This window comes from Stegodyphus dumicola, chromosome 8 (genome assembly GCF_044657685.1).
Source record: "Stegodyphus dumicola isolate Sdum_Otavi_A_Nest chromosome 8, ASM4465768v1".
Classification (NCBI taxonomy): domain Eukaryota; kingdom Metazoa; phylum Arthropoda; class Arachnida; order Araneae; family Eresidae; genus Stegodyphus; species Stegodyphus dumicola.
The window spans coordinates 3,411,578-3,439,128 of record NC_140775.1 but is presented as its reverse complement, the minus strand read 5'-3'; the positions used below and the strand labels follow the sequence as shown (position 1 = coordinate 3,439,128).

The 27,551-nt window shown below is 34.2% G+C and overlaps 1 protein-coding gene across 1 annotated transcript in view; it reads left to right on the top strand.

Moving 5' to 3' along the window:
* LOC118186072 (leupaxin-like) overlaps positions 1-27,551 on the top strand; it is a 155,796-nt gene that overhangs the window by 31,912 nt on the left and 96,333 nt on the right. The gene's annotated exons all lie outside the window — the stretch shown is intronic.

Here is a 27,551-nt window from a genome sequence, read left to right as displayed (position 1 = left end):
TAATTATTCATTTTATTGTCATCCTATTTAAAAGAACTTAACAAACCTTCATTATTTAGGATTTTCTCAATATAAATATTAAAAAAAATTTTTAAGATGAAATTTTCATAAGAACGTAAAATTTAAAATATCTAATTAAATTTTAATATATGTTACATCAGAATTATGTTACACATAGTTCAGTAACCCCAATCATGCATTATAAAGCGAATTAAAATCAGTTTAGAAATAATTTGAAGTGTTGTCGCAAACTCAGCCTGAAAAAACTCCTAGGTTTTTAAGATTTCAAGGTTGAAAGCTGTGGAGTGATAACGCATAGTCGTTTTATTAGATATCAGAAGAACTTTTGTAGTTTCTGTGGTTAGAATCTCGGCGAAACCACAGTTTATTTTTCGTGTTACATTGTCCGAAGTATTAAGTGTTTGTACAAAGGCACTTCAACTAAATTGGGGTGGTCAATAATCCTCACCATTTGAATTTAGTCAGTTGGGTCTCTTGCATCTCGCCTTTAAGTGGAGGAGAATATAAGGAGGTATCAGATATCCCCGTGCATGCTCGCGAGATGTTACATAGTTAGCATGCCCAACTAAAAAACAGTGGTTTAAATCCCGGTAAAGACGTTCCCGTCAACGATATTTCATGTTACTTTCTCCGAAATACTCAATGTCTCTACAACTGTTTGATCCATTTCCTTTCTCCTTTCTTCATCATGCATCATCTCTTATCATTTTGTTGTCTAAATTCTTATGCGAACTATGTTTGCATTTTTAGCAATTGTTACCGTAGGAAGTTATTAAATACAGCAGGACCTGCTTGAGAAATTGTCAGAGGGACTCGATAAAAAATCTTCTTGAACGGGTACTTTTTTCCCCCGCCAAACATACGTTTATTCCCAGAAACACTTACTAAGAATATAATGCTAAATTAATAACTTTAGTAGTTGTTTTGAAATTAAATTCCGATTATTATTATTATATTTAAATTGAATTTAAATAAGGCATATTAAATTACTGTTTTGAAACATTTCTTTTAATTTTAACTAATTATTTTAGAACTTAGTTCATAAAATTTTATTTAAACATGCAAATAGAATTTGCATTTTTATTGAGTTTTTAACATATTTTCCCTCAAACCCTTCATAAATTAAAGTTACCTATTCATTCATTAATTTTGTAGTAAAAAATCTAATGTCTCAGAAAGGGTCGGTATCATTTTTAAAAAAATAAGAAAAGTGTCTTTTGGTTTGTTTCTTTAGAAAAGGCACTTAAGCCCATTCTTCCCCAAACCACCCCTCGTAACCTTGGTAAGGACTGCTGCAAAAAATAGTCTAATCTTAATTTGTTAAAATCTTTGAATTCCCTCTGCGCGTGGTGGCGGCTTATGTTATGACACATTATATATATATATAGTAAAATATAGTGGTCTTCGTTTCTCTGTTCTAAGTTCTGATTACCTTGCTACCTGTTGCAAAGGTTAGGTTATGTTATGTTAAAGTACAGCAAAGCACATTAAGATTATTTGCCTAAAGAAAAGGTGCTTTCGTGGAGGACTTTCTAAAAGAAATTGGTTGGTATTCACGTTACATATATGGGAAAGCATTCGGGACGAACTCCCAGTATTCGTGGGTTTTAACTTCTTGACCGTTGGTGGGACCCATACTGTCCATATAAGGAAGATGAAAGAAATGAACCGAAAATTAGCAGTCTTTCTCACCATCTTAATTACCTAATTCACTACGGGGTGATGCTAAAACCATTATGGTGATAGCAGGTGGTGTGTGATCGGTCGGGACGCACTGACAACAATAGGAAAAATTTCATGTTCTAAAAACAAGATTGATATTTTCCGTTTCTAGTTCAAACTTCGGAGATAAATGCATTCAAAAGACGTTCTTTAAAGAAAGAATGAAGAAAAGAAATTTGCTTTTCGAGAAAAGAAAAAAATCTAAGATCTCGAGATTAGTGCGAAGTGAGCTGGAAAATTTTTCAAGATAAAACGTATTATGCCAAAACATTTTAACATTATGGAAACATGTGAGTTTTTGTGAAATAAACTCGTTAAGAAAGAAAACTTCTTCAGCGGGTTTTACTGTACGTAAGAAATGAGGGAAGGTGAACCTAAAAAGGGAAGATTTCAAGATTTATCTTTGTTGACTTTTATTTATTTGCTTAGCTTTCTTTGTTTCGCTCCGAATTATTCTGAACGGAGCCATTTCACTTTGGCCAGAGCTGTTTTAGAAACTTTCCACGAATGCTTTCCCTCCCCACCCCCTAGATCGTGGATTTTCATCACTTCGCATATTATCTTTAGAAGCTCTTTTTCTGCGAGTTGAAATAATAATTTTCCGCAGATCCATCCTGTTTGTGTTCGGGGAGTCTGCAGAGTGCACAGGAAACGGCATCGCCACGTGGTAGTCTGGCCCGTTTATTGGGTGCCCCACGTTCTTCATTTTCTCTTGCCTTTTTAAACTGAAAGACTTTATTTCACTTTTGTTGCTTTTTATTCCTGAATAACTGAGGCTTCGGGGATGGATGTAGCGGCGTTGCCGTATATGGCGCCTTGGTATCCAGGGGTTACCGAATGGATTCTCCTGGAGCCCACGTTGATTGTCGGTGCTTTTGATGGCTATGGGTGTGTGCTTGTATTTTTGGACCACGTAAGGAAAACAGGGTCTCGCGATAAAATCTTCCTCGAAAATAGTATCAGTTTTTAAAGGTATGTTTTCCTTGATAAATGGTGTATGCGTTTTGGTCAGCACGCTCGACACGTATTCGAGAGATCCGTTGTTCGAGTCCCGGCGAGGGCATTGCTCATTTTTCACATCTCCTGCTTCGAAATAACCGAATGTCTCTACAGTGGAGCCCGAACTAAAAAGGGTGGTGGATGATGATTCTCCATCACCAGGATTTGTTGATTGGGTCCTCTAATCACCACTCGCCTTTTAAAAGGGGTAGTATTTAAGGTATTTCTTCCGCCTTAATTAGCATTCCTTCGTAGTGTAGTAGTCAGCACTCTCGGCGCATATTCGAGAGGTTCGTGGTTCGAGTCCCGGCGAGGGCATTGCTCATTTTCATCTCTCCCGCTTCGAAATAACCTAATGACTCTACAAGTTTAAGGATAGGGTTACCAGATGTCCGGGATTCCTAATAATTGTCGCATTTCCTCACGCCTAGCTTTTTAGCTCTACGTTATCAGACTTAAAAAAAATTCTTATAATTTCTCCTTTTTTCTGTTGTATATAGTTTTTTCTTCGGTACTTACGTATTAACGCAACCAGGCCAAAATTCGCATAAATCGCCAAATTTGGCGACCCTACTTACGGCAACCCTACGTGTGTGAAAATAGACGAAAGTTTATTTGTAAAAAGAAAAAATAACACTGGGCGTGTACTACCACAGCAATGGGTTTTCGGCGGAATTTGCCGAGAAAAAAAAGAGACTTTTTTGGTTACTGTATCTAACAGAAGCGCCGTTACCCTCATGGAAAAAAATTGCGAAAATATCAAGGAAGGAAGCATCATTTATTCGGATTGCTGGAAAGGATACAATACAAGTGAGTTCGAAAATGCTGGATTTCTGCATGGAACTGTTAATCACAAATATAACTTTGTGGATCCCAACACGGGCGTTCACACACAACATGTAGAGCGCATGTGGGGCTCAGCCAAATGGCGCAACAAAAAACAGAGAGGAACAGCCCGTCATCATCTTGACTCATACCTTATCGAATTTATATGGCGCCAAGCTCAAGCTGTTAATGGCGAAGACGGTTTTCAATCAGTGCTAAAAGCAATAGCCAAAAGATTTCCGCCGAAAAAATAATTCTGCAATTTATTCAAATTCGAAACCGGAAGGGTTTAATTGCTATTTTATATTTTAAAACAAAATAATATAAAAAACTGTATTAAAAATTATCTGTAATTAATAAATGTACATTTTCTTTCTATTCATACTTTTTTACTCAAACTTACAAATCGCGCCAACCTGGTTGCGATAATACGTAAGTACCTTTTCTTCTGAAGACAAGTTACTGTTTAGATGAGTTGTATTCCCTTGATTATTTTTATTCAGTGCATTCAATTGTATTCGAATTTTTGTGTTAACATTTCACCATTTGAATTTCCCTTGCATTTATTAAGGAATCGTATTTTGTACTAATTCTTCGTTAAGCTACCCAGATATGGCAGGTGTTTTCTCGCTTGAACTTTCCAGGCATTTGGCGTAACCTTGCTTCTGTTATTTACGTTCTAACTCATTATAGCGTTACCTTCTGCTAATCTATCTTTCGAAATACGGGTCTTTTGTTCTCCCCTTTCTCCTTCGTTCCTCCGATGTCCTTCTTGGGAACTGCAGTCAAAACTCATTTATGTAAGGTGCTGCCCGTGGGACTTAATTGAGCTGAATCTTGACATGTCTGTCTCAAATACCGTCAGATATTGTGATGCTAATATTACTGTGTATTCTGATTGGAATGTAGTTTTCTTTTAAAGAAATAATGTTTTAATAATTACCAGTAGTTTATCCATGACTACTTTCTATTTGCTTTGTTCTTACTGCAATTGCATTCTTTGGAAATCAAATCACTCGCATAACTTTCCTCTCTCGATTTTAAGGAGATAAAATTATTTTTTAGAAAAGGGGAAATGCACGTACTTTAGAATAAATTCGGGTAATTTTTTAGATTTGAGGGAGGAGTTTATTAATACCCATTTTGCATCATCTACATTTTTACAGCAGGCTTATTGAGGAACGCATTTTACTTTTCGGTATTTTGACTGTTTTTGTTGATCAAGTTCTTTGCTTTTTCATTTGCGTGTATTCCTTTACGTCGGTTTTTTTATTTGTTACAGTTACTTAAAAACCTTAAAATTTTCTTAACATTGAAATTAATTTTTCGTAAAATGTCGTGGATTAACTTTCTTGAAGTATGGTTATTTTATTTAAGGAGGACATTGGACCGCGTTACTGCATTTACTGAGACTGCGCTTAAAAGAATTTAAGACGATGAATAAAATGTAATAGAGATATGTACACTGCTTACAAAAAAGGGGGTGGACAGCTCTAGATCTTCCGTTCTACTAGGCCGATTGACGAAATTCAACTTGCGTTTTTCATGTCTTGAAAGCACAACTTAGGATATGTATTAGATTTGTATATAGCATTGTTCTAATATAGGTATTTTGACAAAAATCTGACTTTTTCTGAAATGGCATGCACATTTTTTTCCATATTTTGATTATACGACTCAAATTATGCCAAACTGCCAAGTTTTGTAAAAATCGCACGAGTAGTTTTTAAAAATTTAACTCTTAAAATTTTAGCTCCTCAATGTCGATTGAATTTGGTATATATTTATTAATATCTCATTTTTTATTAAACTTATTTGATTCTTCCTTTCATATTTCGAAATTTAAGTTCATTCCAAATAAAATTCGCACATTTTTTATGATTTATTTTAAATAATTTATATAAATTTTTCGAAAAAATTTTGAATTATAACCTATACAATTTTTGCCATCTTCTTAAAGAGATGTATTTCTAAGCATAAGCTGCAAAAAATTAAGAGTGTTTTTGGTCATGATTTCCTAAAATATACGTGAATTTACATTTTGGCGCGTTTTAAAATTTGGCATATTTATTATAAGCGGTAATAATGAAAATGTGATTTACGCACTCTGTTAAAATTATTTGAATGTATGAACGATAACTTTTTTCCGGCTCTTAGACAATTGAAAAAAAGAAAGGAAAATAAGTTGCTATAAATTAAGAAATTCGCCAAGTGAATTTTTCGTGGCGTAAGCTGAAAAGAATTCGCCATGATAAATTTTTATATTTCTCTATAAATATATCACCAGAACTTACAAAATTTAATATCTAGACATAATTTGAGTCGTAGAATCGAAATATGGAAAAAATTGGTATTTCAGAAAAAGTCCGATTTTATCTCAGAACACCTGTGTTAAGACAGTGTTGTATATAAATCTAATATATGTCCTAAGTCGCTCTTTCGAGACATAAAAAAGCAATTTGAAGTTCGTTAATCGACCCAGAACGGGAGAAAGCTTCTTTGTTGGGAAGTAGAAAGGATATCATTTGAAATTTTCACACCTCTTTGTGCGTTAATGGACGGGGAAGAGAGGAAACGGACGAGACGGGTAATAGATGGGAACGTGCATTTCGGTTTTTTAAGCATACAGATTAGCGAAGGCTTCGATTTTTTGGGAGCAAGCTCCTTTTTAAGCTCGTTACAAAGTTTTTAATAAATATGCCTTTTAATGCGATGTCTGGTAATAATTATATGCTTAATAAAGATGGCAATCATTTCATGAAGATTCTGTTTTGGTTATCAATAGCAGTCTTTTTACATGAAGTAGGTAGAGATTCGTACGTGAAGAGTTTTACCTAGCTCCATTCCAATTTTGATGGAGAACATCTAAAGGGACGGATCCAAGAATCTCCTATCCCACCTCTACCTGCATCTGGAGAGAAGCGGCTAGACCAGGGGCTAGTTTCATGGCTTCGGGGAGGGAAATGCGGTCAGTCGTTTATTTACTGTTAAGTATTTAGTTTGGGTTTATGAATATAACGCTTATTCAACTTTTTATATTTAACAACATTTCCAATACTTTTTCACGTTTAATTTGTAAAACACGTTATTTCTGTGGTAATAAATAAAAATAATGTATATTTAAATGTATTCTTGATTATCCTGGCTAATGCCGGGGAGGCAAGACCGGAATAATTGAAAAACAGGGGTAATATCCAAACTAACAAAATTTTTATGCACTTTGTATATGTTTATTTTTTTAAAAAGTTAGTAATTTTATTTTGTTTTTAAGAAAGTTTATCGAATTTCGCTGGTTATTTTTCGAAGTGCTATTTTATCATTGTATTGGAGTCCCCTTTCGTCGACGACGTTCAGTAGATTCTATATTCTTCTCCGAGATTTATTGTCGATTTGCCATGCTCAAAGATTTCGATTAATGTAACTTTTTGTTTTAATGTCCGTAATTCGAACCTGGACTCAAGGCTGTGACTTTCGCTGGCCTACCAGTGTGCTAACAGGTAGACTATAAAGGTTTTAGTATCATGGATCAAATCTCACATCGGAATAGAAGGAAAAGAATCAACTGATAAATATCAAAAGAAGCAAATCAAGGTAATAATAATGCGATAGTCTCTACTTCGCGCCCTAAATCGTAACTTATGCTTGTAAAGCTAAGATGACACACATAAGAGTCAGAGAGTAAACAAGACAGATCACGAACGAATCTCTACCTGATGTCAACACTAAGGAGTTTTTTTGCCCAGTCATGTCCGAAATATGCACATTAAGAGGCATCGTCCCTTTCCTGCACGTCATTTCTCTGATTTTGCCACACTGTTTGTTCTGTTGCTCTTTAACAATAGAAAATCACCTTGAAACATTCCCATTACAAACGAGTCTTTACAAAAGATGTGCGCCAATTTGGTTTAAAAATTTCAAATTTGGTAGATAAGGCTATTAAGAAAAGATATAAGCCAATTTTCCTAAATCACGGCGGTATTATTATGCGACGAATTAACTTTCATCGATATGCATATTTTAGTGTAGTTCGCGCCGCTTAATTTTGATCACGTTTGTCCACGGCTGTTTTGATAACATTAAGCCATGGGAAAAAATATCCTTACGGCGATTTAATAAATCAGGGATTGAATATAACTGATTTTATATAAATATGACTAGAAACATATAAATAAGTTCTTTCACAACAATTTAATTAGGAAAATGCAGAAGCTTTTTCTTGAACTGTTCATAATGTTTCTGGGAATTATTTCTCTCATTCTGTATCATTTACCTTAATACTCGGAGGGCATTCCTTGTTGGAAGAGAACATGCCACTGTAAAATTTAAAATTAGTCAGATGGCAGGAAAACTTTTATAGAAATTTATTTTCAAGCAGGAAGAAGGATTTGTGTCTGGTAGCCCGAAAAGTCAATAGAGTTATTAAAACATCTACGTCAATCTAAAAAAAAAAATGTAACCTGATTTTAAATGGTTGAAATCAAAACCAAACCGTTTGGCCACCTTCCTCTGCCACTTAGCAAATTTTATAATAAATTTTGACCTTAACTGGCGACTTTACTTCAGTTAAAAAATTTTTTTTCTCCCCATTCCTTTTTATACAGACTGTGATTACACATTTTAAGAAGGATTTGCGAGTCGTTTTATTGATTTTTTAAAAATTTTATTTTTAAATATTTAATTCAGTTTTTTTGGGGTTAAATATTCAATCTGATAACCATTTTTTGGACTGTAAGTGTATTTCTTTGAAAGTTATTTGGGAAAGGAAATTTCTTCTGTAAATATCGGATGTAAAACTTTTCTCTTGATAGTAGAGTTGATTTTAGCAACCCCACTCCACACACACTTTTTTTTTATTTTTAATTTCTTATGGTAAGAAATTCCTGTGACAAACACAGCCCCCTAACTGAAACTTTCTTTTTATTCACAGAACCACATTTGTAAATTTTCTTTCTCTTCATTTTTCGATCGTCGAGGGTTGTATTGTATTTCCATTTATCTCCTCCTAAATAGTTTTCATGCAGGTTTCTACAAATTGCTGTGTGTTCTGCCATATGCCTTGGCAAAAGAAGGTTAGTATTATGTGTTTTATCTTTTTTTAAGCTGTAAATCTCAGTTTATTATTTTATTAATTGTTGCTACAGTTGTTATATAAAGACTTTGCAATTGACTTCTGCATCAGCGGATTTTCTCTCGCTACCAACGATTTAACTTTAGAAACAGTAGATGTCGTTTTCGGGTATTTGTTTGGAATCTTCTTTACGCGTTGATGTAATAATTGATGGTTGTTTCCTTTCCGATTAATATGGTTATTTTGTGCGCAGAAATTTTAATACCATGCATTTCACAACGTTATTGGTTTATGAAATAGGAATATTTCTCTTCGGGAAGTGCAAAAACACATCCTTCAGTCAATAAAAAGCTGGTTTACATGCGACATTTTGAAAGAAGAATCCATTTAAAAGTAGCCGACGATATTTCTCAATTTCAAATAATAAGTTTTTGCCAGAAATTTCTCTTAATATTTACTTTCCTTAATTCTTTATCCAAATCGTAACATCCACCATATTTTGATTATATTAAACGAATTGTTGATCGTAATAAGCGAAGTGTTTTCCATATTTTCTTATGCAAACGAGCGGGCAATTCGATAACGATATCCGAATGATAATATTAACAGCTATCACATTTAAGTGGCGTTTGCTGTAGATATTTTTAAATGAGGTTTTCAAAATGCCTTGAATGTCAGCTCACGGTTTAAAGTGACATCAAAGCCTGTTGTTTAATTTTTGCATTCAATTTCTTCTTCAAATAGCATTGTGTGATGCCTTCTTGAAATTATTGTAATTGATTTATGGATCTTTCTTTAAAAAACAGCCTGATATATTTTTAACAGGCATCTTCTATAACAGATGGAAAGATTATTCAGTAGCAAATATATTAAACATATCATTCAATCGGAATTTTAATGCTACACAACTTTTTTTTTTTTTTTTTTTTCCCTTGACCATTTTTGCAAACAAGCATTTTTACCACCAAAAACTTCACCAGCAGCTGTAGGCAGTTTATTGCCAGAAACATTGCGGGTCGCTAGCGTCCAATGCGTTTATTATTACTTTTAATTTGCATTAAATTTTTTAATGTTTTCGAAAGTCGACTGACCACTCGAATCCATGCTTTCAGATTTTGCTCCAGGCCTTCTGCAACGTCGCTGGTTTTCTGCTTTCAAAGATAAAATTCCGCAGACATATGCAAATAGAACGAGAGGGCTTCACCTGTTCTTTTAACGGGTTTAAGTATGATAGAATGGCGCTTTCAGTCGCTTCTTTTTTGTGTGCGATGGTAACATGTGAACGTGCACGCTTATTAGTTTTTCGCTGAACGGTCAAAATATAAAAGCATTCCGCCACATCAGCTAAAATAATCAGATATCCGAGCGAGTTCGAGTGGTAGTGTCTTCTTTTTAAGAGCCAATTCATAAACTTTTGAATGCGTAGTATCTCTCTACGCCGAATTATCGTGATTGGTATCTCAGCCTATGGAAGAAAAAAACTCATTTAAGCGAAGGACAAAATCGTTAATTTCGCCGAGTTTATGGTAAAAGAATTTTCGAAAGCCGGTTTTGCTAGATGTGTGAATAGGAAATTAGTTACTTTAAGTAAATGCTTGCTGTTGTTACTAGCTACGTTTTTAAATCCTTGGCGTTATTGATGAGGAATTATTTAAACGTCAGTCGTATTAAAACGTTGTGCAACATTGCTCATTATCTCTTGTCTGTCCTTGTCCCCCCTTCCCCCCCAAAAAAAGTGTTGATTGTACTGTAGTTGTAAGAAATCAGTGTTTCAGAAACTAGTAGTCAATGTGTCCTTGTTCTATTAGGAAAGTTATCGCTTTAAGTTTCAGTTTTTTGAAAAGGTAGGAAATTTCAACAAACATATTCAACCAAACTTTATGTGAAAGTTCACCTAATAGACATTTCGGATAAGAAAACCAAAAAATCAACGCTGCGCTCGCCGGGATCTTCTAATTTATTAGCTGCACATGCTAATCGCTTACACCATGAGATCGCGAACGAAGAAATGGGGCATTTCGGTAAGGACTGGGAAGAGCTACGAGAACTGGCCGATTAAATCTAGGTGATGAAGAATTATCGTCTGCCGTGTTTTAACACTGGTGGTGTAGTTGATTGTGGCAAAGCACACTAGGGCTATCTGCCTAAGGGTGGGGATGTCTTCGTGGAGGAGCATACTAGGGCTATCTGCCTAAGGGTAGGGATGACTTCGTAAAGGACTTTCTAAGTAAAACTACACGTTATACATGGGGAAAACCACGAAAAATGCCCATGTGGCCTGCCCGTTTCCCTGAAATCGAACCCACGTCGGAACTACCTGTGTGTAACAGCTAATCAGTTACACACAGGGCACACGCAGAAGAGGGTACGCAAATTCTTAACCTGCTGATGTGACATTGTGTAATTTCTAAACTTTTCACTTACTAACGATTTTAATGCATTTTGTGTTTCCGAATGTAAAGGCGATTTCAAGATCCCCCCTCCATCTGTCGTTTTTCACAAAGTTGTAAATTGCAATTTAAAAAAAAGAGGGAGGCATCAAACCATAATTATAGGGTATCCCAACAAAAGCGAATTTAATTTGCCCCCAAAATACTTAATTTTTACAAAATGTACAATATTTTTACCTACTTGCAATGGGTAAATAATCCGATTTTTAAGAATATTGAGTTTGATTTAACCTCCCATTTTGTCACAGTCAGCTCATTTCCCAGCTTCGTTGCAGATCTGCCGACATTTAGCGCTGCGCAAAGGAACAGCGAATTTTTACTGTGAAAACTCATTAGACGAATGGCGAGTGTTATGCACAGAACATCTTGTAGTTTTAGATGTGAAAGTTCACCTAATGAAGCAGACTGATAAAGAAACTTAATGACGAATGTTTGGAAGCTGACATTAAATCACCACGCGTGTGACCCACTCGGTTTTGAAAGTATCGCTATTGTACGTGACAGTGTAATTGCAAGCCTAAAAAAATCCACCTTAAAGGTGAAACAGAAGAACTTGAACAGGAAATTAAACGTGTCATTAGCCACCTCGATAGGCAGATGATGACGAATTGTATCGAGAGAGTACGGCGCTGCAGACTGAGTCGTAGAGAACAACATATCCAATTAAGTATAACCGGCACTTTTGTTGGAACAACTTGTATTTCATATTTAATCTTGTTGCCATCCAAAAATATCAAATTATTACTGAGAAATACACTCTGCACAAAAAAGGGGGGATCAATTCTATATCTCCCGTTCTATTAGGCCGATTGACGAAATTTCAGGAAATTTTTTGACGAAATATTTATCATATTTATATATAGCATTGTTCTTACATAGGTATTCTAACACAAAATAGGACTTTTCTGAATCAGACCGATTTTTTTCCATATTTCGATCCTGCGACTCAGATTATGCCTAAATATTAAATTTTGTGAAATCTGGGGAGAAACTTGCCTAGAAATTAAAATATTTATTGTAGCGCACTTTTTTCAGTTTGCGCCAAGAATAATTTACTCGGCGAAATTCTTAATTTAGAGTAACCTATTTTCCTTTCACCCATTTTTATTGCGCACGAGCGGGGGGTGGTGGTGAAAATGCATCATTCATGCTTTCGAATAAGTTTAATAAGAGCGTAAACCACATTTGGCGTTATTATCGCTTGTAAGAAATATGCCAAATTTCAAAACCCGTCAATATATAAAGTCATCTATATCTTGCAAAATTTTGATTAAAAAATCTACAAAATGCAGTATATCGCTGGTCAATTTGTACAGACTAAGTTTTACAAAGCAGGAAACGTGGGGGGGGGGGGAAATCAAACTTGCCATAATCGCGATTCGAATCACGGATCGCCTACTTCTATAACTGAAGGTATTAACCACTTACTCCACGAGGGCACGCACATGGAATACGATATTTCCTTCCAAATTAAATTTTATGTAGAAAATTTCTTTAAGAGAACATGCCTGTCTGACGTACTGAGCACTTTTTTTTTTTTTTTTTTTTTTTTTATGCAGTCAGAAACTTGGTCGTCTTCCATAGTGTCGCTGTGAGATGTTTCGTTTAATTTCTATATTGGTGTACGTCGTTTCAGTTAACGAAACGTTCCACAAAACGCACTATTTTGATTAGAGCCAGAGATGTTTGTATTTTAATCATTTTCGTGTAGTGGTCTGAATTCAAATAGGATTCCCGGTTGCGAAAATTACTTGCGAAATAGTGTCTGAAAATGGACGGGAACAGCTACAAATGACAATATGATTGTGATGTATTCCTGCGCTTAGGCAACAGTTACTGTTGGAGGCAGCTGGAACGCTGCTTAAATCTTATTTAAAGGCCATTCGATGTCCTTGGATAGAGAACAAGACTTCTTACTAATCCCCTACTTCCTACCTACCTACACGAATAGACTCCTCTTCGTCAACTCCAAAAATAACATCGCAAGAATGAATGAAGTCGACGACGGCAACCCCAGCAGAACAATCCACCTTTTTTTTAACCTACAAAAAGTAGGGAATTAGGGTACTCTACTATTGCTGCCAGTACTCTGAGAGATAATTTTATTTTTCCCGACTGGAAAAACGAATGCGATTTTGGGTACCGAATGGCAGATCTAGAAAACGAAAGGAGAAAGAAAGATGGGGAAAATGTGTTTAGATACTGAAATGGAATAAACTGTACTTTTTTTTTTTTTTTTAAAGTTTAGATTAACTATTAACTTTTTCGGGTATTTAAGGGTCAGTATCTGTTTATTAACGATTTCTCTTGGTATTTCGCCCTGCATCCACATAAATTTACTAAACTTCAAATTAATTCGTACACAGCAAATCCGAAAAATAAAAATAACAAATCTGTTCTGTGTACCAAAAATCTGAAATCTTCAGGTTTTTCCAAAAAACGGCAGGGCATTTCAAATAATATATAGTTAAAAATAACAAAATTGTGTTAGAGATTTTTACACCCACAGAATTTTTGTGCTACGAGAGTAAACTATATTCGTTTTTTTTTTTTTTTTTTTTCACAGCTTTTTTTTTTTTTTTTTTTTTTTTTTTTTGTGAAATATACTGACATTGAACCTGTGATCTTGTTTGCGTATTACAACGGCTTGTTCTAGCTTTTTCATTTCTATGGTCACTTTTTGACTTCTTTGTACGAACTAAAGTAAGTATTGTAATCGCAAAAAATTCGGATATCGTCTTTCAACGGAAATATCCATTTTGACCATTCACGAATGCATTTCGACTATTTTTTCCCTTACATTTGTGTACGTATGGACAGAATAAAAGACTCGTTTTCCCAAACCGGATTGTAAAATCAATTTAAAAGGGATTCAATAGGGATTATTTCTTGACATCTGTACGTATATGTATGTAGGTATGTATCTATCAGAACTCAAAAGCAGTTGACCGCAGAACGTTGAAATTTTGTCTGTGGGACTGTTATAACATCTATTTGTGCACCTCCCCTTTTTTGTTATAATCGGATGCTGAACGTATATATTATTTTCGCGATCGTTGGTCGTAGTCATATAACTTCAACTCCAGAAGTTTTAAATGACAGACATATTGATGTTTTGGCAATATCAAATTTAAAAAAGAATTAATTTTAGACAAATATTGAAATTTAACTTCTTGCACTTGTATTTGAGAAAATTTTATAATTGTTATGAAGAAATAAAAGTATAAGGAGTTTTACTTTCGTACGAGAAAAGTTGACCACGATATTTAATTTCAAAATTTGAAGTTTTTGATGTCATTTTCAACTTGCCTTGAGGAATCGTTTAATTAAGTTAAATAATTCGAGGAACTAAGTTGATATGTAGTGCACCAAGTAATCTGTGGAATTTAATAGGCCGTATAATCAAGTCACTATCGTCCACATGAGATTTTTCAAATCGCTTCTATATTGGTTTCTGCTGAGTCCATCTAGAACGTAGTAGCAATAGTGGAATTTTGGCGCATAGCCTAAAAGGTTACATGTGCCAGACACATGTTAAATATTTCCAAACACAAGCTTAAAATCACAGCAGACTTAATAAAAACCAAACGGGGTAATAAAATACTAAGTCCTGGCATGAAAAAAGTATGTGAAACTCAGATGATTTCAGATATGAAACAAGGATATCGTCTAGAACGATTTGGAGTGATAATAAGCCTTCCTCGTTTTTGTCTTTCCACAGTTACTTTTCAGTGCTTTTTCAGGCATATTTTCAAGCCGCACTGGACATATTATTATTTAAGATCCATGTAGTATATAATTATATTTAAATCAACGAACATTTAAAAATGCACAAATTAATTAAATTCTTTTGGGGAGAAAATTAAGCATCTGATCCTCATTATACTGCCCAAGTCCGTATGTCTCATAGTTATGGCCTGAACCTTTTTAAGTGCCCCCAAATTGTTTTTAATTCCACATAGACGGGTTTTATCTCTCATGAAAACAGCAAAATCCCGATTTACCGGATTAAATATGATTCCGTTTACCTTAGAAATTTCTCCATAAAAGCATCCATTTCCTTATGCACATACCCTCGTATGCTTTGGCATATTCGAATAACTTACCTTATTTTCCGGGTTAATACCGGGAACGAAAATCTCGGTCAGTTAAATACCATAGTTAATCCGAGGGTAGTCCAAATAAAAACAAGGAGCAGAGATGACTCGTATTATATACACTGCCCTCCAAAAGTTAGAGGAACGGCAAGTTTTATGTGTCTAATTTGAGAATGAAGCAACATGGAAACTATTTACAGACCATGTTCACTAAACAGTTCTTTAATAAATGCGACATAGAATGCTTCTAAAGTTCAACACAATCATGAATTACAACGAAATATTGCACTCTTTGAAGAGAATCCAGTCTTGAAGAAACAGTATATCACGGTTTTCTGAGGAAAAATAGGGTGGTGACGTTACAAAAATGGGTCCACCCCTAGCTGCAATACATAAGCAGCAGCGATGTTCCATGCTGATGCAATTAAGATGTCGGTCAGAGAAATGGGAAGCAATGACCAGACACGGAGTAATCCTTGTTCAAGCTCATTTAAAGATCTTGGAGGAGGACTTAAAGCAGCAACATGTCTCCCAAGGTAGTTCCAAAGATGCTGTATCAGATTCAGATCTGGGGATTGAGATGGCCATTCCGTCCGCTCCATACCTCTCAAGATATTCTTCAGCAACCCGAGCTCGGTTCGTCGCGCATTGTCGTCCATCAGAAGAAATCCAGGACCAATAGCAGCGGCATATGGGCGGACATATTGATCAAGGATCTCGTCTCGATATCTCACACCGGTCAAAGTTCCTCCATGGAACACATGCAGATCAGTTTGACCACCAAGAGAGATCTTAGTCTAAACCATTATTCCACCACCTCTGTAACTGTGTCTTTCCACAATGCGGGATTGGTTGTATCAGTTAAGTTGTTCCCTTCAGATCAACTGACGACTTGAATCACTTTCCAATGTGAACCTGGACTCGTCTGTGAAGAGAACAGACGACCATTGTTGACTGGTCCAGGAGACATTTTCTTTGCCTAACATAAACGGGTACCTCTGCGTCCTCGAGTCAAGGGAACACAGACAACTGGTCGTCTTGCATACAGACCTGTATTGTGCAGGCTTCTGCGCACTGTAGTAGCTGAGATTTTTGTTCCTGTTGCCACTAAATAATCTGCCATGAGCTGAGGCAAAGTAATGTTGCTTCTCCTTGGGGCTAACTGTCTCCCGTAAGTGTTATAACTCTAGGTCTGCCTGGAACATGTCTTCTAGACACAGAATCCACGGGTTCAAACTGATTCCATAACCGGTGTACCACTACAAGAGACATTGAGACGTCAAGCAGCATCATTTCGTGACATCCCCATTTCCATCCATCCGATCGCCCGCCACCTTAACAAATTGGGCAAACGACTTGTCCTCGACATTGATCATTCTCCTGGATATTGTCCACGAAACTGTAATAATAACCGGAGATCAACACTCATGAACAAAAGTTACAATTTTTCTCCTTCTTATATAAGTATTCATTTCTATAAAATAAAAGTGGTAGCTATTGTTTTTGCATAATTTTTTTTTTTTAACTTCGCTACTGTCATGCATATGAACTGTACATTTAAACTTTACTGACATTTTTGTAATGGTGAGCTTTGGCAAACTTGCTGTTCCATAACTTTTGGAGGGCAGTGTATAATTAACAGAAAAATACTATCTTCAGTCTACCTGTATTTCGAAGTAGTCTAATCCGATAAATAAGTTCATTTGGTTACGTTAGTTAAATGGGTATTGAAAGGATAAAGAATGCACTGTAAATAAAAGGAAAATAAACATAATGGAAAGCTAGTTTTGTTTCGCGCTTGTGATTGTTGTTATAATTTTTCCACCGTTCCGCAATAAACAGACTTAACTCGATAATTAAGCTCCTGATTCATGGGAGGTTCATTTTATTACCTTATTTCATCGCATATTTACGCCCTCTTGTAACTAATTCTATCGCTCGAAAACGGAGAGTGAAAAATTATGCGAGTCATTTAATTTCCGAAGAACGCGGTTACAGTGGAAGCATAACAAATGAAAAGTAGTCATAGATAAACTCTAGGTAAATATCACAATTTTTTTACCTTAAAAGCAACCTATATTCCCACTAAGAATACATAGTAATATTAACATTACAATAGCCAGGTCCACCTCAGTTACCTGGTAAAGCCCGTGATGGGTCATCTCACATAAGTGAGCCTTGATCGCAGTTCCCAAGAGAGACATCAGAGGAACGAAAGAGAAGAGCCCCCCCCCCAAAAAAAAATCAGGATATGGAAAGATTGAACACATCAGCAAGTAGATAAGGCTGCAATAAGTTGGAACAGAAACAAAAGAAGTAAGGTGAAATCACATGCTTTTCTTAAGTGCGAGACCACCTGCGACGGCCACCTTAACGAAGAATCTTGACGTTTCAAATAGTAAATGCGAGAGAAAATAAAATGAATGAAATGCTAACACTAAAATTCAAATACAAACTGAATAATAATAAAGTGAATCGAATACAATTTATCAATAATTCAGAGGAAAAAACTATGCACAGTAAAAAATTATGCGAATATCTATAAAATTTGCAGAACCTTTTGCTAAAAAGCTGGGGGGGGGGAGAATGCGTGAGGAAATACGATATTTATTTTTAAATGTATTAGTTGCGTTTATATAGAATTATATTTTTTGCCTTACTTATTTAAGTGCATTCATTATGTTTATTTAAAATGTTGTAATAATTTTCACTATAGCATATCGCCTGTTTTAAATAGTAAATGCGAGAGAAAATAAAATGAATGAAATGCTAACACTAAAATTCAAATACAAACTGAATAATAATAAAGTGAATCGAATACAATTTATCAATAATTCAGAGGAAAAAACTATGCACAGTAAAATTATGCGAATATCTATAAAATTTGCAGAACCTTTTGCTAAAAAGCTGGGGGGGGGGAGAATGCGTGAGGAAATACGATATTTATTTTTAAATGTATTAGTTGCGTTTATATAGAATTATATTTTTTGCCTTACTTATTTAAGTGCATTCATTATGTTTATTTAAAATGTTGTAATAATTTTCACTATAGCATATCGCCTGTTTTAAATAGTAAATGCGAGAGAAAATAAAATGAATGAAATGCTAACACTAAAATTCAAATACAAACTGAATAATAATAAAGTGAATCGAATACAATTTATCAATAATTCAGAGGAAAAAACTATGCACAGTAAAATTATGCGAATATCTATAAAATTTGCAGAACCTTTTGCTAAAAAGCTGGGGGGGGGGAGAATGCGTGAGGAAATACGATATTTATTTTTAAATGTATTAGTTGCGTTTATATAGAATTATATTTTTTGCCTTACTTATTTAAGTGCATTCATTATGTTTATTTAAAATGTTGTAATAATTTTCACTATAGCATATCGCCTGTTTTAAATAGTAAATGCGAGAGAAAATAAAATGAATGAAATGCTAACACTAAAATTCAAATACAAACTGAATAATAATAAAGTGAATCGAATACAATTTATCAATAATTCAGAGGAAAAAACTATGCACAGTAAAATTATGCGAATATCTATAAAATTTGCAGAACCTTTTGCTAAAAAGCTGGGGGGGGGGGGAGAATGCGTGAGGAAATACGATATTTATTTTTAAATGTATTAGTTGCGTTTATATAGAATTATATTTTTTGCCTTACTTATTTAAGTGCATTCATTATGTTTATTTAAAATGCTGTAATAATTTTCACTATAGCATATCGCCTGTTTTAAATAGTAAATGCGAGAGAAAATAAAATGAATGAAATGCTAACACTAAAATTCAAATACAAACTGAATAATAATAAAGTGAATCGAATACAATTTATCAATAATTCAGAGGAAAAAACTATGCACAGTAAAATTATGCGAATACCTATAAAATTTGCAGAACCTTTTGCTAAAATGCTGGGGGGGGGGGAGAATGCGTGAGGAAATACGATATTTATTTTTAAATGTATTAGTTGCGTTTATATAGAATTATATTTTTTGCCTTACTTATTTAAGTGCATTCATTATGTTTATTTAAAATGTTGTAATAATTTTCACTATAGCATATCGCCTGTTTTAAATCGCACTGTTGGAGTAAATGCTGAAAGCGATAGAAAAAACGGGCTTTTCGAATAGCAGATGCGGCTACTAAATTAAATGTGCAAGAGAATTCGGCTGTGCAAACAAACGCATTGCACTGCCGTTAACATACCCTCTCATAAACGGAAGTGTCAGTTGTTAGTTTATGGCAGCAAATTTTGCAAAAGAATCGTGAGCGATATTAGAATGCATTTAATTTCTTCCGGTTGCGGCAGGAAGTCGGAGCCAAGTAGGGTCGGTTCCGTACTTAACTGGCCTTCGGAGAGATGGGGATGTTAATTAAATGAAAGACGTCAATCCAATCAGAAGGAGGAAGTTCGCATCCAAGACCAAAAACGCTGTCGAAAGATGGTCGTAAACTACATTCTCGAGAAAGAAACGCGAGTTTAGCAAACGAAGGAAGAAGGGTATTTATCCCTATGTGTTTTGCAGCACGAAATGCGCATTTGTTTTGTGAGATTAATGAAGAGAATCAAAAAAATTAAATATTTATATATTTGTATGGATGGTCTACGTTTCGTTGATATTGTTATGGTTGAATGCACATAGAACCGATGATAACTTCATAAAGTTTATTTTCGCGAAGAAGATACTGTACAATTCTGGAACTTTCTGCAAAAATACTCGTACAGCTCTTCTCGGTATCACACAGTCGGTAGCTACATTTCAAACTGCTAAGAATGTTAACACAAGAAATCTTCAGATGCGAAGCTCGCTCAATTTTCTCAGTACTCTGCGCTAATCTCTGAACTGAATTGAAAACTGATACTCTTTCCGCCCCTATAATGCAAACGGCGGAAAACTATATTGTACTTTTCCGCCGTCCGCTGAGAAATTTCCAGTACTTTCGATTTCTCGACGTACACAGTTAGTTACGCAGGGCCGGATACAGTTACAGTGACATAGGGATCTGGTCAGTTACATAGGTATAGGACAAAAACATCGTCAATTTTGGCTCAAAAATTAGTCACCAAAACCATTGCCAGCTTGACAATATTTCATCAATTTGGCGAAGTAGCCATTTATCGCCATGTTATGGACTTGTCACTGTAACCTTGCTCTTTCGGCGAGGCTTCGACTGTTGAGACCTGTCCCTGTAACCTTATTTTTCCGGCGAGGCTTCGCACTCTTAAGGCTTTTCGTTTTATATTATACAAGAGATACTAAAGTTTACATATAATTTCACTAAAACTATTTACATAATTTCTAATAATATTTTGACTGTGTTAAAAATTCAGAATGTAAAGTCTGGCTATCTTATTCATTCGTTTCATGTATATTCCGTCCTACTTTTTTAGCACCAGGTTCTGATTTTTTAAAAATATTAGAAGTATTTTTTCCTTCCTCTGTGCGTTCAGAGAACGAGCTCCCTGAATTTTACAATGGATTCGCCACATAAAGGTTGTTTTTGTCTTAATACAAAGACAAACACTCACGAACTATCTGCGAAGGCCACTCTGAACCTTTCCATTCTAACTTTTGAACATTGTGTCAGCCTAGTACGAGGACCAACCCATCCCGGCGAAACAAACACGAAATGTCATTTAGTCTACGATTTCGCCGAGTCGGTCGAATCGCCATCGAACCATTCCTCGATGTTTTGCCCATCGACATTTTCGAAGAATTTTACATTTCCAATTATTTGGTATATAACTTCAGTTACTGTCTTAACTTCTTCAAAATTAGTTAAATCTCCGATTTCAATATTAGATGGAACCTTTCTCCATCATCGAAGCAGTGTTACTGGTTTTACTTTCAACCAAGCTTTTGTTATAACTGCCATGCACGAATTATACCAAACCGAATAACCTCCACCCGGTTGCATATAAGCATTCTGTACCGCGCCACGCACATAGGGAAAAATTCCTCTTCGTGATTGGATTTGGCTTCCGATGACATCATTTATTCTACACTTAAGAGCGCCTTGACTTTGCTTGGGCTCGATGGTACATCTCCATACCGTTTGTTTACGTTTTTATAGCAGTACCGAAAAGATTATTACATGTGTTGTATTTTTGCTGCTATGAGGTTACTATTCTTACAACACTGTAGTGTGGTGAATTTAATACAAAAAATGTAACGATTTTTTTTCCTAGAGAGAAAAAGTATTATTTCTTCACGTGCTAGCTCCGTAAATGTGTATTAATTGCAGGGATTTTTAATAAATGTGTTCTTAATTTAAAATCCTTCATATTAAAAGTTTTGTGATGAATATTTCATGCTCATTTATATACCATTCTCTGCATATGCAATCTCCGAAAGCATGAGACAAGTCAGTTTTCGGAAATAGCAAAAACGACGTTGGGGGACTAACATAGTACACAGTAAATTCACAATATTCATAATCAGTCTGAAAAAGTTTAAAAATTTTTTATTTATTTATTTATTTTTATCTAGACCAGTATAGATTTGGAACAGAGAAATAGAGATACGTATTTTTAATTGAATTATTTATTCTTTCATTTGAGGCAACAGAATATTAGAAATGTGAAAGACATGGATATTAACATTGAAATAACATAACATTTGCAACGGAAACATTTTCTGCAATGTAAAACGAACAGAATGCAACAAAATTGCAATAATAATAGTATACTTACTAGGCACACAATGCCTTTACAGTTGGATCGAGATCATCGTGTTTTCGTTTTTGCATTGAATTCTTGAAGTCAGCTATTTATATAAACTCAGCGCTTAAGATTGCCTCTGATATTAACATCACCTTTGAAAGATTTTATAATTTTATTATTCCATGAGACAGGAAGCTATGTGCAGAACGCTGCAGCTAAATATTTTTCGTTTCAAAGAAAACAAACTGTAGTTTTCACGCTTCCGTGTCACTCATGCGTATCATTAAACGAAAAAACAAAAATAAGAATCCCGCTTAAACGCCACACTAAGAGAAAATGATGTCATTGGATATTATGTCCAATCACAAGTACGGATTTTTCTCCATGCGCGTGGCGCGGTACAGAATGTTTATGTGCCATCCGGATAATCGAGAGTACACTGTAACAGGACATGTTTCCCAAATAGGGAAGGACCACAGTTCTTGAGAAATGCTGCTCTGTATCGTGAATTAAGACTTTTGAAACTTGGAAACATTCTATTGCTAGCATGTGCTACTTGTTAGTTTATTAATGTTTTATTTTTGGCTTTTTCTTCTATAGAATAAGAATTAAAAAAAATAATAATAATAAAAGGGGGGAAGAGAAGTAATAATAAATTTGATCGATATTTCGCCAAAAAACAGATTGCCGTACTCAGTCATGATGACGCTTTGCGAATGGCGCTTTTAACGACAAACGAACGAAAGATTTTCCAGAAATAAACTTTTATATTCTCGTCGACAGGGGATAGGAGCCAGATCTCTTTTTTTTTTTTTTTTTTTACACCTCTCTCTCTCTCACTACTAGGCCGATTAATGTTAAGAAGATGAAGCTGTACCTTAAAAACTAAATACCTTAAAAATAATTTTGAACGATATAGCTGCAAAAAAAATCTAGGAGTTAAAATTACAAAGTGTTTTCAAGCCTTTCATCAATGCTTACAGTAGACGCCACTTATTGTAATTACGCTTTTTCTACGACTATTTCTTAGCATTAAACGATGAGAAAAAATATCCTTCAAAATACTGATTCAATTTAAGTCATGTAATCTTGAGACTGATGATTAACTCTGATTTAATACCAATTCAATTTAACTTATCCTTCAAAATACCAATTCAATTTAACTTATCCTTCAAAACACCAATTCAATTTAACTCATTTAATATAAATACAACAAGAAACATATAAATAGGTATTTTCACAGCATTTTAATTAGGAAAAGGTAAAAAATTGTTTATGAACTGTTGGTAACTTTTCTGAAACTTACCTGACTGATGATGAACTCTGATTTAATACTTGGAGGGCATCCCTCGTTGAAAGAGAACATGCCAATGTAAAAATAAAAATAAGAAAAAAAAAATCTATCTTCGTAGATGTTTTGATGGATTTTATATATATGTATATATAGTATATTAAAGACTGCAGCTTAAATGCGCGAAAATACTAGGCATGTTTAAATTTTGTTTTCAAAAGAATTGTTTTGTAATTTTATATATATACATTTCATAATTAAAAAACAATTCTTTTAAAAACTTTGTCTTTAATGATATACATATATATCAGAAGTTAAGGGGAAATTCTGCATTTTTCTTCCTTCTGAGGAAGAGGGATCTATATCTGATCACCCGCAAAATTGATAGAAGAATTCAAAACCTACCCCCAAACTAAAGTTGTCGCCGTCTTTTATTGCTTAATTTTAAACGGTTCATTAAAAATCAAAATCAAGCTGTTTGTTGACCTAAAGTCGCTAAACGCTGGTAGTCCGGTCCGGGATTCGAATACCGACGAACGGGTTGGCTGCTCTAGGAAGGCATCTATTCTGTTAGGCATATAGCCGTCGAGTGCTTTACAGTAATCAAATAAATCAAACCAAACTTGATGACTTAATCCCTTACTTGGTGGCATTTCCGTAAGTAAAATTTTATAATTTGTCAAAACTTGATAGTTTTTACTTTTACTTGATAGCCGTTAGAAAACGATAGGATGAAATTGACTCAAGAAATATTTTTAATTATGCGAATCGATTTTTAAATTGAATTGTGATAAGAGATGACCCATCAGATAAGCTGGATTCAAATCCCCACCATTAGTTATATGTACAGCCCTTTTTGACCTCCATTATTTGCAGTCGTTGACGGTAATGAAAATGTATCACTGTGCCGAAAAACAAATATTGTTATTGTTAAATTACCAATCTATTGAAATATATGACCAAGCTTTTATTGTAAATGGAACACGGTATCATGACATTATGTTAAATATATTTGTGGGATCAGTCAGACGATATGGACCTCAAAGAAATGTGGTTTCAACAGAATGTATGGTGTTACATACCATACAGCAAGAGAAACCTTCGATCTGTTAGTTAACACCATGGAGGTAGGTCCTTCCTTTCCTACCTCCATGGTTAACACAACGTTTTCTTGGTCGTGTGCGTTCTAGAAATGCTGATGTTAAATTGGCCGTCCAAAATCTTATTCTATGCGATTTTTCCTCTGAAATTTTCTAAAGGACAAGGTCTGTGCCAACAGACCACAGATAATTCTTAAACTAGAAATAGAAATCCAATGCGCTATTGCTGAAATTGAACCACTTGCCAAAAGAGTCGCAGTATGCCAGCATAGCCGGACAGCACGCGCTAAACAAATTTATGTTAAAAGATATATGTACCAAGTTGATGCTTCTGACCAGGAAATATATTATTTGTACTTTATTTAATTATTGTTGATATGAACTTACATAGAAGCGCAGTAATGAAAATTGTCTTTTGGCCTCCTTTAAGTTAAATTTGTTATCTCATAATCGTTTTCTTGTTCTTTTAGGTACGATGTTACTTCGAATGTAAGCCTCACTTCTTATTCAGGTTTTTAAGATTTAAAATTAGGATGAGGCTTAAATTCAAAGAGAATATTTTTAGCATCATATATATCTCATGTATATCTAGGTCAACTGGAACTGCGTGATGTGTCTGTTAACAAGCCCATTAACCCTTTGGTTAATTTTTTAAAGTTGTTATAGAAAATATGGTAATTACACTACGATATCACTAGAACTAAACGCCTTGATTTATTTTAAATGATACTGTAGAAAACAGTAACATTTAGGCAGAGTCCAACATTCAAAACTGTACATTGCCATTTTGTTCAATGGGGTTCAGTTTTTTTACTGCATAAACCACATTGCAAATCGGTCCCATATATTGGCCTATGTGCTGCTTCTTATTGGGGAATCTCAGGATGGAGCAAAGCATCTGTATTTTCTAGCACATGTCTTGATGTATTCACTTTTTTGTCCACGTTTTTCACGTTTTAGCAGTGCTGTCATTTCTCTCGCTACAGAAATTCGAAAATCTTTCAATCGTGAGGATAGATTTTCATCCCTCGTTAGAGAACAAGATATATGAATACATAATTGTCACGCCAACAAAATGCGAAAATATTTGAAGACATCAACACTAAGAAAATAACTTGCAATATTGAAATATTCAATTCGCCAGCAATATTGAAATTTGATTGCACAGAAAGCAAGGTTGTGTCCCTCTACAAATGATCACATGAAGAAAATACTTATATTGATGAAACACTGCATATTTTTCTTAAAATTTCCACTATATGCGAAATGATGGCGTCCTATTGCTACCCATTTATGCATGTGGTTGCACAAGAAACTCAGCGGCTTTCACCTCTAGTACAAAATTTTGAGTAGGTAGTTTCAGTGTTCCACCGGAAGCGAAAGTTTTTCTATTATGAAGTATGGTTAAACCGAGAAGATCATTCTTTGACAACTGGTAAAATAAAACGATCATTATCTTCTGTAATAGTTCGGTGGTCCTGCAAAAATATCTCCGATGAAATTATCAAAAAAGGGGGCGGGATTTTCATAAGTGTTGCATTACGAATGTTTTAAATGGCATTCTGGTGCAATGGTTAAAATGAGAGTTCAGGCTCTTATAGTGAAGATATCGAAGGTGGTAATACATCTGAAAAAGATTGCAAGTTTAATTATTATATTATATTTGTGCTTTATACTTATTTCAGTGAATATTAAAAACATTTTTTTTTATTTTTCAGTATCTGCGAAGAACTCTTAAATTTGAATTCTTATTTAGTTTTTAAGAATTGACAGTAGTTTGTTATATTTATTTCTGTTTTTAATCATGTAGTTATAATGCTTTGCTTTTCGTGTAATAAATATTTTGTTTACTAAGAATTCTTATTAATCATATAAGGGTTAGATATTTTGAAACTTTACATTTTTAACAATACCTATTATACAGTCATTTTTATTTATTTATTTTCCGTCCAGTTTTAAAATCCTATTGAGGCCGGCTAAATTGTTTATTATTTTTCTAGTTTCCTAATGTTAATCGTACTGCGGCTTAAATTCGAAGTATTTAGCTCTTTATTTTGAAATAATTATTCTGAGAGAGGTATTTTATATGTTTAGAAAAATTTTACTTCCATGTTTTCCCAATGTAGAAATTATCTAGATTTTAATCCGCGTATTTATTAACTCAATTTTCTTTTACTGAGGCAGTGAACCGGTTCTTAAAATTTTAAATTCAACCATTGCATCCGATATTGTGTGTTAAATGTCTACCTTAGAACTCCCAGCAAATATAAATGTGTAATCATTTAAAACAATCTGACTATCCATTTTACTGAAATCGTGAATGAGATTTAATTTACAGATATATGTAATATTATACAAGATTACAGTTACAGAATAATTTTTCTTTCATGACTTACTATTCTTTACGACTTTCTCCATCAGTGAATTTGTTGCCAAAAGCGCAAAGCGCCATCTACCGGTACTCAAGTCAACTTTTTCGTACATTAGCTGTGGAATTAATAATTATAAAATATTCTTTAATACATTTTGTTAGAAAATGCGAGATTCCTTCCGTGCTTTATAAATTTTATGACTGTTCTGAAATCTTGCAAAAAAAATTGTGTAATAAACGTGAATGGTTACTTTTTCGTTGTATTAACGGTGAAAATTTTGCTGTATTTTCCATAAAGATTTATAGTATTTAGACATCTTACTTCAAACTATTCATCTAATAAAAATTTTAGGAGTTCTTTGTTTATGAGTTTCAAATTTTTATTTTGTTTTTACCTTTTTTTTTTTTCTAAATGCTAACAGTTAAAATTTCATGAGTGTTTCACGAAGCAAATGATTGTACGACTCCGAGTGTAGGTGTACATTATAATTCAGCATTAGACATATAATATTATATAAATTCTTAGTCACAGGTTATGGAGAATTCGAAATATCATTTTATAATACATAAAAGGTTTTTTTTTGCACCTTTAAGATGTGGTGAAAAAAAAAGAAAAAACTAAACAAGTGCAGAAAAGACAGTTACTAAGATTTACTTTATCATTCATTTTCCATTGAAACTTTAGTAAAATTCTCTTTATTAAAAATTTCCTGTTAAAGTTATTTAAATAAATTTTAAGATGCATATAAGGTGATCTTCTTTATTTATGTATTTATTTATATTTTGAAAGCGTAATATACATCTTTGAGATTCCTTGTCTTAATTTCTCTGTTTCATGAATTTTTTTCTTTCAGAATTATTTTTAAAATTCTTTAATTCTGTTACTTTTAGCCGAACATCTTAAACCGTAGTTATAATCTAATTGAATCATGTATAA